Source organism: Dermochelys coriacea, chromosome 26 (assembly GCF_009764565.3).
Source record: "Dermochelys coriacea isolate rDerCor1 chromosome 26, rDerCor1.pri.v4, whole genome shotgun sequence".
Classification (NCBI taxonomy): domain Eukaryota; kingdom Metazoa; phylum Chordata; order Testudines; family Dermochelyidae; genus Dermochelys; species Dermochelys coriacea.
The window spans coordinates 6,777,607-6,788,530 of NC_050093.1; the positions used below are offsets into that span (position 1 = coordinate 6,777,607).

A 10,924-nucleotide genomic window follows, 5' to 3' on the forward strand; every position below is an offset into this window, starting at 1 on the left:
CTGTAGCTCACAAAAGCTTATGCTCAAATAAATTTGTTAGTCGCTAAGGTGCCACAAATACTCCTTTTCTTTTTGCAAAAATTAAATGTTGTCTTACACCCACTGGGCCAAATTCAGTAGGGACTTAAACACTGACTAAAGCTGCTTTTGGGGGTTGATTGTCCTACCCCAGTGAGAATCAGAGGTCATTCCACTGTAGGAAATGCGATTACACCAGCGTGAGAATTGATGAGGGAGGAGAATCAGGCCCTTTGGGTGTAAATTGGTCAAAAAGAGATGCAAGGGGCAAATTTGTGCAACCTGCACCTCGGTTTGCAAACTCAGTGTTTTATGCGTGCAATTTACAGCTGTAGCCAGTTACATCAAGGTTAAATTTGAATGCAGGAGCATTGGGGATAATGCAGCATGAACTAAAGTGATGGTGGCAGCTTTTTCTTACACTTCCTGTCCATTTCTTGTTTTGCCACAACCTCTCTTTGCTCCCCTCAGTGTATACGTTGCTCAATTAGCGTGACATCTACAGGAGGCCAAACTGGTGTAAGTTACGCTGCCTTGCTACTTACACCCAATGTGTAACTTACAGCACTGCTTATGTCTCTGCTGAATTTGGCTCAGAAACAACAACAGGCTCTATTCCAGGCTGCATGGGTAACGCCATCACCATGGGACGAGCATAAACGTAGGAGTTCTGGGATACATAAATTCTCCCCTCACCCCAAAAGAGAGTTATGGAAACCCGCGTACAGAGGAATTTAATGTGGATTCATTGTGACAAGCACAGATCTAAACTAAACTAGGAGAGTCTCTGCTAATTGTGCTCTTATGCAAGAGGCTGAACTTGTAACAACTAGTTCAAGGCCTGGTAAAGGATTGAAAGATGCTCCTTGCAAATGGCATCAGCAGATTGTAGGGAGCTCATGCTGATGTGAAAATGGGCTGAGGGATATAGGTGGGAAACAAAGATGTAGGGGAGCATTGCGGGGAGACGGGCTTTTGGACCTGTCCTGCCAGATGCTGAGCATCTTCAAATCCTATTGAAGTCGGGGGGGGAGGAGGGCAAAGGGGGAGCTGAGCAGCCTTAATTTGCTTTGAGCTCACCAGGGCTGCCTACACCAGCCTCCTCTGCCCCTCAAATTTCCTACTGGGGCTCACACCAGCTCAGCTCCACTGGCGGAAGCATTAATGTAGGCAAAGTACCAATGGTTGCGTGAGTTTATTACCACTTCATCTAGACTTGCTCTGAGCAAACTTAGATGACACGATGATAAAAATGCCTTGACACCACGTTTACATTAATATTCCCACCGGCAGAGCTGTATCAGTGTTAGCAACCGCAGAGAACTGTGGAGAAGAAACAGCTCCTGTAGACAAGGCCAGTGAATGGAGGGTGTTCAGCCCCTCATAGGGTCAGGCCCCTAGAAAGGTGGAATTTATTTTCTGTAGGCTCAGATCATCCTCCACCTTGCAGGCTAATTCTAGCAGGGAATTGGGGGCCAACAGGTGCAGTCCACCCCACAAAGCACTCAGAGCTTTTGAGATCCCTAACAAACATCCATCTGGACTGCCTGTGCTATTAAGATGCTTGGTAGTTAGGAGGGAATAGTCTGTTTTTCTATGGCACTTAGTACAATGGGGTCATAGCCCACAGCAAGATGCTACAGCAATACAAACAACAAACACGAAAGGTAAAATCCCAATGGTAAGCAAATGAAGAACAAGAGCAGATAACCTCCAGAGATCTGCAAGACTGACATCCATTTGATCCCTCAACACTGATCAACTCCTGCGTTTTCTCCCCGTGGCCAGTTTGTCTTTTTCACTCAGCATTTATCTTGGCCAGCTAGGTGCTGACCAAGACGCTCCATCGGAATAGCAGCAACACGCATGGACGTGTCCAAATCTGGATAAAGCATCTTCTCAACAAGTGCAAACCCTATGGGGATCCCAAACCTTGGGATGGTTCTTCAAAGCTGAATGACAGCCTCTCTGAGGATCACCTGTCCACATACACACTCCTTGTTTTGAGAAGAGCGTGTGTGCATTTGGGGTTCGGGGCAGGGGGAACAAACAAAAACGGGAGCCAAACCACTTTATAGGATGCAAATTGTTTTTAAAAAGTTCTATCTATGGTACTTATCTGGCCTCTATCACTCTAGTACCTGAGGATCTCACAAGCTGTAATGTATTTATACTGACAAGACCCCAATGGGGTAGGGTTATTATGTTACTATGTTATTATGTATAAATGTTACTATCCCCATTTTACAGATGGGAAATTGAGGCAAAGAGGCAAAGTGACTTGCCCAAGGTTACACACAAAATCTGTGGTGGGTGAGAGAAGTGAACCTGGGTCTCCAAAGTCCTAGGCTATTGCCCCAACAACTGGACCATTCTTCCCCTCAAGGCTGTCACTCTGTTCACAAGACTTTCCAAAATGCTCAGCACCCATACTCGGGTCCAGATATTCAGAAGATTTTAGTTCACATTTAAGCACTTAAATAAATGGACACATTTTCAAAAGGGCTCAGCACCTCGAGTGCATGGCTTTTCTGAAAATCTGGTCGTAAGTATCACAATGGGAGCGGCCGAGCTGGGTGTAAATCGATCCTTACTCTTTCAGGTAATGGAAATGGTGTTAACACTACTGCAGCCGAGGGCTAAATATTCCATCTCTCTTCACAACAGCCAAAGAACAGGGAGATAGAATGACATTGGACTGCCCTGGTTTCACCACATCTGCAGTAAGACAGTATTGAAATTAGGTGGAAGATGATTCATTTTTAACATGTCAGTAATTGCCAATTCCTCCCTCCACTCCAAGAAGAGTATTAACAATGGAACTTTGTGTTTCGGTTCTTGGTTGACTTATTTGTAATGGAAAGAAAATGGGGGAGGTTTGGGTGGCTAAATTTGGAATGTCCGAAAGGGGCCTGGTTTGTAGAGAAGTGTCCTGAAAATCAGGGCTTTCAAGGCATCTTACCCTCGTCACCCAAAACTCAGAACACCCCACATCATGAGTCACTTTTGAAAATTTAAGGCAATGTCCCTGCCCTCAGCAACTTACAGATGCCACCAGGGACTGGGGTGGGGAATGTTCCACTGACTGGGACAACTATGTGGGAAAGCATCTGTTGCTCTCCAAATTGAGGGAAGGGATCAGAAAAACAAAGCTCTGAAGAACAGGGGCAGAATACCGCTGTGCACCCAAGACTGTTCCTTGGTGGGAGGAATATAGCAAATCACTGCTGGGTACACTCCAGCCTTTATTGAGCTTCATGCATTATTTACTAGCAACAATGGTAGGAACAATGAAGCAAGAAAGAACAGGGTGCCCCAGATCAAGTTTATCTTCAAGCTGGTTAAAGCTATTGTCCGTCCCCTTCACTAAGTGCTGGAGAAACCTGCATAATTAGAAAGGCTCTTTTGTTTCCACATTCTGAAGGCTCCAACCCTTCAATCTGGGTAAAATGAATGGTGTTGTTTTAAAAGCCGAATGTTTCCCTGCTCCACAGGTATGTTTCAAATGGGATCCACCTTTGTCTTCCAACCACTTCGCCCATTAAGGAGATGCATTTAAGAAAACGGCTGCACCTTTTGTTTGCTTTGCACATGTTTCTCCAACACAGGAGCAAAAAGAAGAGATGAGCGATACATTTAAGTGGCCATGAAGCTAAAGGCTTAGGTGTCACTCACCTGCCCAGCCAGGTCACCGGCAAAGGTCAAAGAGCAATGCCCTAGCCTCTTCTTTGCGTTCTTCCCACATGGCTTACCAACCTTAATGGGCTTGGGGAAAGGAAAGGGTGAATGGTGGAGGTAGGAAAAAGAAAGCAAACCTTGTTACCGTATAAACACACACAAACAGATCAACACTGCCTTTGTCCCAACACGGTCTGATCACAGGGTTAGGACTAAAGTGAAAACTGACATAGCTAAGTCTCTTAAAGGTGTTGCATTTCACTCAGGTATTGTTGCTCAGGGCTAGTCTCGAGGTAGCAATACAGATTGTTCAGGAGACTGGGGGAAGGGAGAGATTAGCGTGTTTTCCTTTTCCTTTTGATTGCCTGACCTTTTGAATCTACACAATCTGCAAAAACAAGTTGTTTTTGTCCTTCTCTCTTGGGTTGGGTCACAACAATTACTTATAGCAGAAAAAAAGAGAACTAGTAAAGGAGGATGATCCAGTTTATATTGATAAAAGTATTAGATCAGGATCACATGGCCAGATTTTCAAAGCCGCTCAGGACTGGATTTGCCAGTGCTCAGCTCCCCATTTAGGCACTTGAATAAGAGCCAGAGTGCTCAGGACTCAGCTGCTCCCATTGAGATTTACAGCCAGATTTTCAAGAACCCCAAGCTCTTTTGTAAACCTGCTCACATATTTTGGGGCTTAGCTGAGCTGTTCTGCAGTTCTGGCCCCCACTGGGAGTGATGATGAGCAGTTTCGGCAATCTGGGTCCATGTCCCAAAATCTCTTTGGGGAGGTCATTTACAACAGATGAAGAAAGCCACCCATTTGCCGCTTACGCTGTACAAAGAACATGCAATGAGTTCATATGAAGTGATTAGAAAGAGGGACTTGCGGGACTGGCTTGTGCTAAACTGAACGCTGCTAAATTATAGAGAAGATACAAAAAGAATGGTCTCACCAATGTCACACTCACGCTTACAAATACTAATATAAAAAGGGGAATGAATGCACTTTAGGGATTTTGCACAGTAAATGCTAAAAATTGCAAAGAAAAACTGTGGCCCTAGCAAGATCCTCACTGACCATTACCTTTTAGTCAACTGGCTTTTTACTCAGCACCCTATCTCTTCATCCTTGCACAGCCAGAACTGCAGGAGACTTGGCACAGGTACATAGACGCACCAGCACAGATCCCGTTGAAGGACTGAGGCCTTTGCATGAGTTTTGGCTGTTTAAGCCAGTCCTGCAGTGAGCTCCATATAGACATCCCATTGTGCTGCAGAGAGACCATTGGTTTCTAGGGGCCACAACTGGAGAACTCACTTTGGGATTGGGTCCTTAGGAATTGTGTACATGGGAAAAATGACTGGAATTGTTATTCTGCAACAGTTCCCCACCTGGATGTTCTTCTTTTGGAACTCTGCCCGAGGAGTTACTCCAGAATAGCTCTTGCGCTTTAGATTCACACCCTGCCTTATTCTGGAATAATTTCCCCATGCAGATAGGCCCTTAGATTGTCTGGTCTTTGGCGGTAGAGGCTATATGGATAGCCCCCACCCTGCACACAAATTAAACAAATATGCTCACATTTCCCCACAGAACTAGGCATGGACTCTCAACTGTTTATCTTTAAAAAGTCCCCAAAGAACTAAGCTTGCTTGTGTAAGCATCCCAGCTCCACGCCTCCCAAGAGCAACGCAACCCAGAGGCCCCAAATTTGCATATAATTCTCTTTCCAAATAAACAGACTGAAGTAGATACTTAACATTTTTACTGCAGAGCCCAGGAAACTGCAGGATTCCCTTCCCTCTGCCCCTGCTCGCTCATTATTCTTCATGGAAAAGCACATGCACAACTTCTGTTTTTAGGCTTCTGGGAAATCAGGTAAGTTTGATGTTGGGCTCTAGATTTTCTTCTGTACTGTGCACCCCACTGCAAAAAAAAAAACCCACAAAACCATTAGCTACCCTGTACACAGCATTACGCTGGTGTTCCCCTGCACGTGCCCCAAGCAAACTCTAGTAGGCAGTGTCAGCACACAGGGCAGATCCGATCGCTCCACAGCAAACAAACAAACAAAAAAAGGAACAACTGAAGGCTCCCTCAGCAGGACTCCTTCCTAAAGGGCTTATTCTTTAGACTTGGAGTATTTCAGACCAACCACACAGCACAAAGATCCTGAGCTTGGGATACAGCCTCCTGTGGCCCTCAATATGGGGCTCCTTTCTCAAGCAGTCCTTCTCCTTACTAAAACTGCGGGCCTCTGATTGGACCCTTAGCCCCAGCCCTGCTTCTTCACTGTATCTTGTGCAGCTGCCTGAGGTCTGTGCAAAGGGGTTAACTCCCTGCTTGCTGAAAAGTAGGCGGCCTTTTGTTGCCCACAAAACAACTGTTGCATGCAATTCAATCTACTCCTGGTTCTCTTCGAGTCTCCTGCTCCTAAACGTATCACTGTGAATGACTCTATGTATTGCTAAGCTTTCTGATTTAAAAGAACTAGACCCCCTCCTCCCCAGTTCTTTTAAGTATAAACTAGATTTTATTAATGAAGCACTAAGGATATTTAAACCATAACGTAGCAGAAGCCTGCCCAAGAGAGCAGGAGTGAAGGAGCAATTTGAGGAATCTATAGTTTATTGATCCTTGAAACATACCTTCCTACCCCTATTTATGGATATGTTAGTGACTGTCTAAGACTGGTGCTACATTGTAAACCCATCCCTCTTGTGTATTGACAGCACACAGAGGGACAGGTGAGTACCTAACAAGATTTCTTTTAGCCCTGCAGGATTCCTGGTCTGATTTTCAAAGGTGCCAAGCATGTCCATTTCCCCTGGAGTTCAACACAATTTGTAGCAGCTCAGTACTTGCTCATCTTAATCAAGCCTCAACAGCTGAATCCAGGAAGCTTTTGCATGTGAAATAAGCTCTTAAGCACAATACAATTTACATTAATGAGGAAGTTTGTCTAAGATTTTAGCCCACGGGCCTGATTAATCTTAAGTGTTTTGCCATGCGCTGTTTAAATTTTCAATTAACCCCAGCTCAGCAGCTTTTATTGAAACCAATCCTTTTAGGGGCTGTGCTTCCACGGTGGGGGTAAGGAACAATCATGCATCCGATGAAGTGAGCTGTAGCTCACGAAAGCTTATGCTCTTATAAATTTGTTAGTCTCTAAGGTGCCACAAGTACTCCTTTTCTTTTTGCGAATACAGACTAACACGGCTGCTACTCTGAAACCAATCATTTGGTATGTCATCCTTATTTTCCTTTCCCACAAGATCCAGGAGACCCGAACCACTGGCATCTCAGAGTCACTACACCGCTGGCACCTTTGGGGACAAGACTCAAGGGGAGAAAGGCAGGTCCACCCATTCTGGGTACCAGAGACTCACCCTCATCAGCTGAAATTCCCTTGATTTTTTTTTTTTTTAAATTACTGCCACTGGCTTTCATCTTTCTGATCCCTGCTTTGAGCCTTTGCCTTTCCCCCTCCTGTAATTTGCTATACCCGACCCCTACCCTTCACTCATTTTCATCTCCCTGTTCCTCCCACCTTCCCTATTCATCCCATCAGTTCCACACAACACCCCTGCTCCCCAGCAGTTTTTGAAAATGATCTGGAACAGTCAAATTCAACACATTGTTTTCCTCTGTAGCCTTATGAGCTATTCACCATTTCCTTTATCCTACCCCCATACATCTCTCTAGGGTTCATTATCCACAACTGGTGTAACTTGTTCAGACAGCACTCAGAACAACACAGGCCTGATCCCCCACTGGGGCCTGTGGGCATTACCATGACACCAGTCAAGGTGCTAAAATAGCACAACCAATTCTTGTCATAGCTTGAACTACCGAATCACACTTTTGAAGCTGACACACAACACATTCTAGTGCAGGCGTTCTCAATCTTTTTCTTTTTGAGCCCCCCCACATGCTATAAAAACTCCACAGCCCCCCTGTGCCACAATGGTTTTTCTGCACATAAAAGCCAGGGCCAAGGTTAGGGGGCAGCAAGCAGGGCAGTTGCTCCGAGCCCCACGCCACAGAGGGCCCTGTGAAGCTAAGTTACTCAAGCTTTGTCTTCAACCCCAGCTGGCAGAGCTTGGAGCCCCAGGCAATAGGGCTTCAGTTTTCTGCCCGGGGCCCCAGCAAGTTGAATGTCAGCCCTGCTTGGTGGAACCCCTGAAACCCGCTTGTGGTCCCCCCCGGGGGCCCTGGACCCCAGGCTGAGAACCACTGTTCTAGTGCAGAGTCCATAAACTCATGTTCCAGTCCCTGCTCCCCCGATGATGAATTGTGGGACCTTGGGAAAGCTGTTTATTGCTTATTTTCAAAGCTTATGGAGCTTTAGGGCATCACCCGTCTTTGAGAGAGAGAGAGAGAGAGAGAGAGAGAGAGAGTAAAAAGCATCTAGTGGAACAGGACCTCAATCCCACTGGAGAATTATCTATAAAAGTAAGCATTGGGGATAAAAACCCGATCGTTAAATCCTCACAAAGAGCACCGTTTAAAGGGAAACATACTTAGGCCCTGAAACTCTCCCTTCCAACTTTTTGTTGTTTTTAGAAGTGAAAGTCACCCCTTGAGTTTTATATTTTTGCATGCCGAGTTTGAGACACTCCACATCTTTCAGTAAATGATCCTTGGCATCCCCCATGCCAGTCAGACTCTGCATGGCCACTGTGCAAACTTCCTCCCCACTTCACCACTAATCTCAACCCACATCCGGAGGGAGCCTTTACCCAAGCATGCTTTTGTGCTCACTCGGTTCTCGGCATCTCAGCAGGAAGTACAAGCTCTGACATAATCATTTGGGTAATCGTCCTGATAACGATTATCAGGTCAATGAGTGCAACAAGTTGGTACCAGCATTCCAGACATCAGAAGCAAGCGATTAAGCCACTTCTGCTGTGGAGGTATATCATCTTATGTATTCATTTAGCTAGCAATCAGAAAAAAATACCACAATTCCAAGCACATTTGTCCTTCAGGTGGTGAAATGCCCAGTTTTATGTGATGTGCTACTCCCTTTTTTTAAAGCTATTTGTTCTTACTCAACAAAGGTTCAGTTTAAGCCTTCATTACAATTCCATTTCGAAGTGGTAATCATCCATCCAACTATGGTGGTAGTTTTTAAACTAACCTTTCCAGCAATCAAAATAAAGCTATGTCTGTACAATCATAGGCATGGCTACAACATAACCATCTGCAACAGATATTGGTAAAACTAGACTTGCATGTTAAAGCATGGATTTTAAAGTAAAATCAGGGTCAGCACTGACAAGTCTAACACAAAACCCCAGGAACAGAATGGTCAAGCTTTCTTAATCTGTGCTTGGACCTGTCTCAGGCAGGAATTTGAGAGGAATTGCAAACCACGAGTCAAATTAATAGATTGAGGACAGAAGAGACCATTACAATCAACTAGTCTGACCACCTCCAAACACAGGCCCATATCTTGTGGTTGAACAAGAGTACATCTTTTAGAAAGACAGGCAACTTCTGCCTCTGTGTGTGCACTTGAATTACCTGGAACCCTCCTACACCCTGATGCTATGCAGCAGAAGGCTTAATTTGGCCTGAGAGGAATATACAGGATGATCATCAAGCTAAGATCTGGGCTCGGATTCGGGAAATATGGGTTCTAGTCTCTGCTCCAGACCACAGGTAAATCATTAGTCTCGGTGTTTCAGATTTCCATCTGTGAAATGGGGATAATTCCTCCCTGCCTCACGGGGGTTGTGATAATAAATATGAAGTGCTCAGTCAGATACCATGTCAGTGCTACGTAGATTATCTACAATATACAGGTTTCAGAGTAGCAGCCGTGTTAGTCTGTATTCGCAAAAAGAAAAGGAGTACTTGTGGCACCTTAGAGACTAAAATTTATTAGAGCATAAGCTTTCGTGAGCTACAGCTTATGCTCTAATAAATTTGTTAGTCTCTAAGGTGCCACAAGTACTCCTTTTCTTTCTACAATATACAAAAAGGCACAATTCCTTGAGCTGGAGATACAGTCACAAAAACAAACCAACTTTCTCATAAGTGCCCAAAGGTTTTTTGCAGGAGGATTTAGCCTAACTTCTCCTTAAATCATTCCCCCCATCTCCTTTCAACTCCTTGGAAGTTATACAGCTAAAAGACTGTTTTTAAACCTGGAAACAAGGGTTAAAATGCTACTGGCAAGCTGCATTTTTTAACATTTAAAGCAAACCTGTTATTGAAATTGTATTCGCTTTAGAAGGTAAGATCTCCTCAACACTTACAGTGATTGGTTCTAAAACTTGAGTTCCAATTCTGGAAGTGGTCTCCCACTGGAGAAAGCATAACTACACTTGTAAAAGTTTACAGGCTTGGGCCCATAACATACAGAAACAGCCAGTCCCCCCCCCCCCCCCCCGCACTCATTGCAACCACTTTCCTTTTCCAAAGAAGTAGCGTGCTTTAGGTCAGCACACACTAAGTAGCTCTGAAAATTTAGAAGAATATTCAGATTGCATCAGGTCAGCATAGTCTTTGGTAAGCCCTTTGCTGTAGTTCTGATCTATGTTCTAAAAACTGATTGAAACATTATGCTTACTACGCTTGCCAAGCTGCTGCTTTTCTGGAGTAACCAGAGTTTTAAATGCGGCACACACTGTAGCAGTTAGCTACATAGCGATGTCCTAGTCAGACCTGCAGTGTAAAATACTTTGCATCTCTTTGGCTCTAAGTTATGGGGAGCTTTCAGAGCTCTACCGACATTAATTATGCCTCACAACAGGCCTCTGAGGAAAGATATTTGATATACTTGGAAATTTCTATCATACAGCAAGCCGTGTTTACAAGATTGAACAATGGCCCTGATTCAGGCACAAGACAGATCCATCCCCAATATTTTTTCCTGCTCACCGATTGGGGAATCTCTTTATCCACCCATGAAGTGCAGCAACTTCTGGGATGGAGCTTAACCCCCTCGAACTGCATATCCAATCACACTACAACAGTTCAAAACAGGAAGTGAAAACGTACAAACCACCCACAGATCTGTTTGCTCTTAGTTTTAAAAAAAAAAATGGACAAAAAAGTCAGCTCTCTTCAGAAGCTGAGAGGGGGGGGAAAAGATTCCAATATTGAGAATTGCATCAAGTTTCATAACACATTTATACTCATCATGGCAGGTGATTTATAACGGGCATGTTAGAAGTGAGCGCCAGCACTGTTTTATATAGGATAATAAAGTTTTCATCA

The 10,924-nt window shown here is 44.5% G+C and overlaps 1 protein-coding gene across 8 annotated transcripts in view; it reads right to left on the reverse strand.

Annotated features, from left to right (window-relative positions):
- LOXL2 (lysyl oxidase like 2) overlaps positions 1 to 5,518 on the reverse strand; it is a 103,089-nt gene extending 97,571 nt beyond the window's left edge. For 7 of the 8 annotated variants that reach the window (XM_038385095.2, XM_038385088.2, XM_038385097.2 and 4 more), the window contains exon 1: positions 3,694 to 5,516. The gene's annotated coding sequence lies outside the window, so the exon portion shown is untranslated. Of the gene's footprint in view, positions 1 to 3,693 lie in introns of all 8 variants that reach the window. The other variant, XR_005290362.2, reaches the window with a different exon arrangement.
- Positions 5,519 to 10,924: the final 5,406 nt, after the last annotated feature.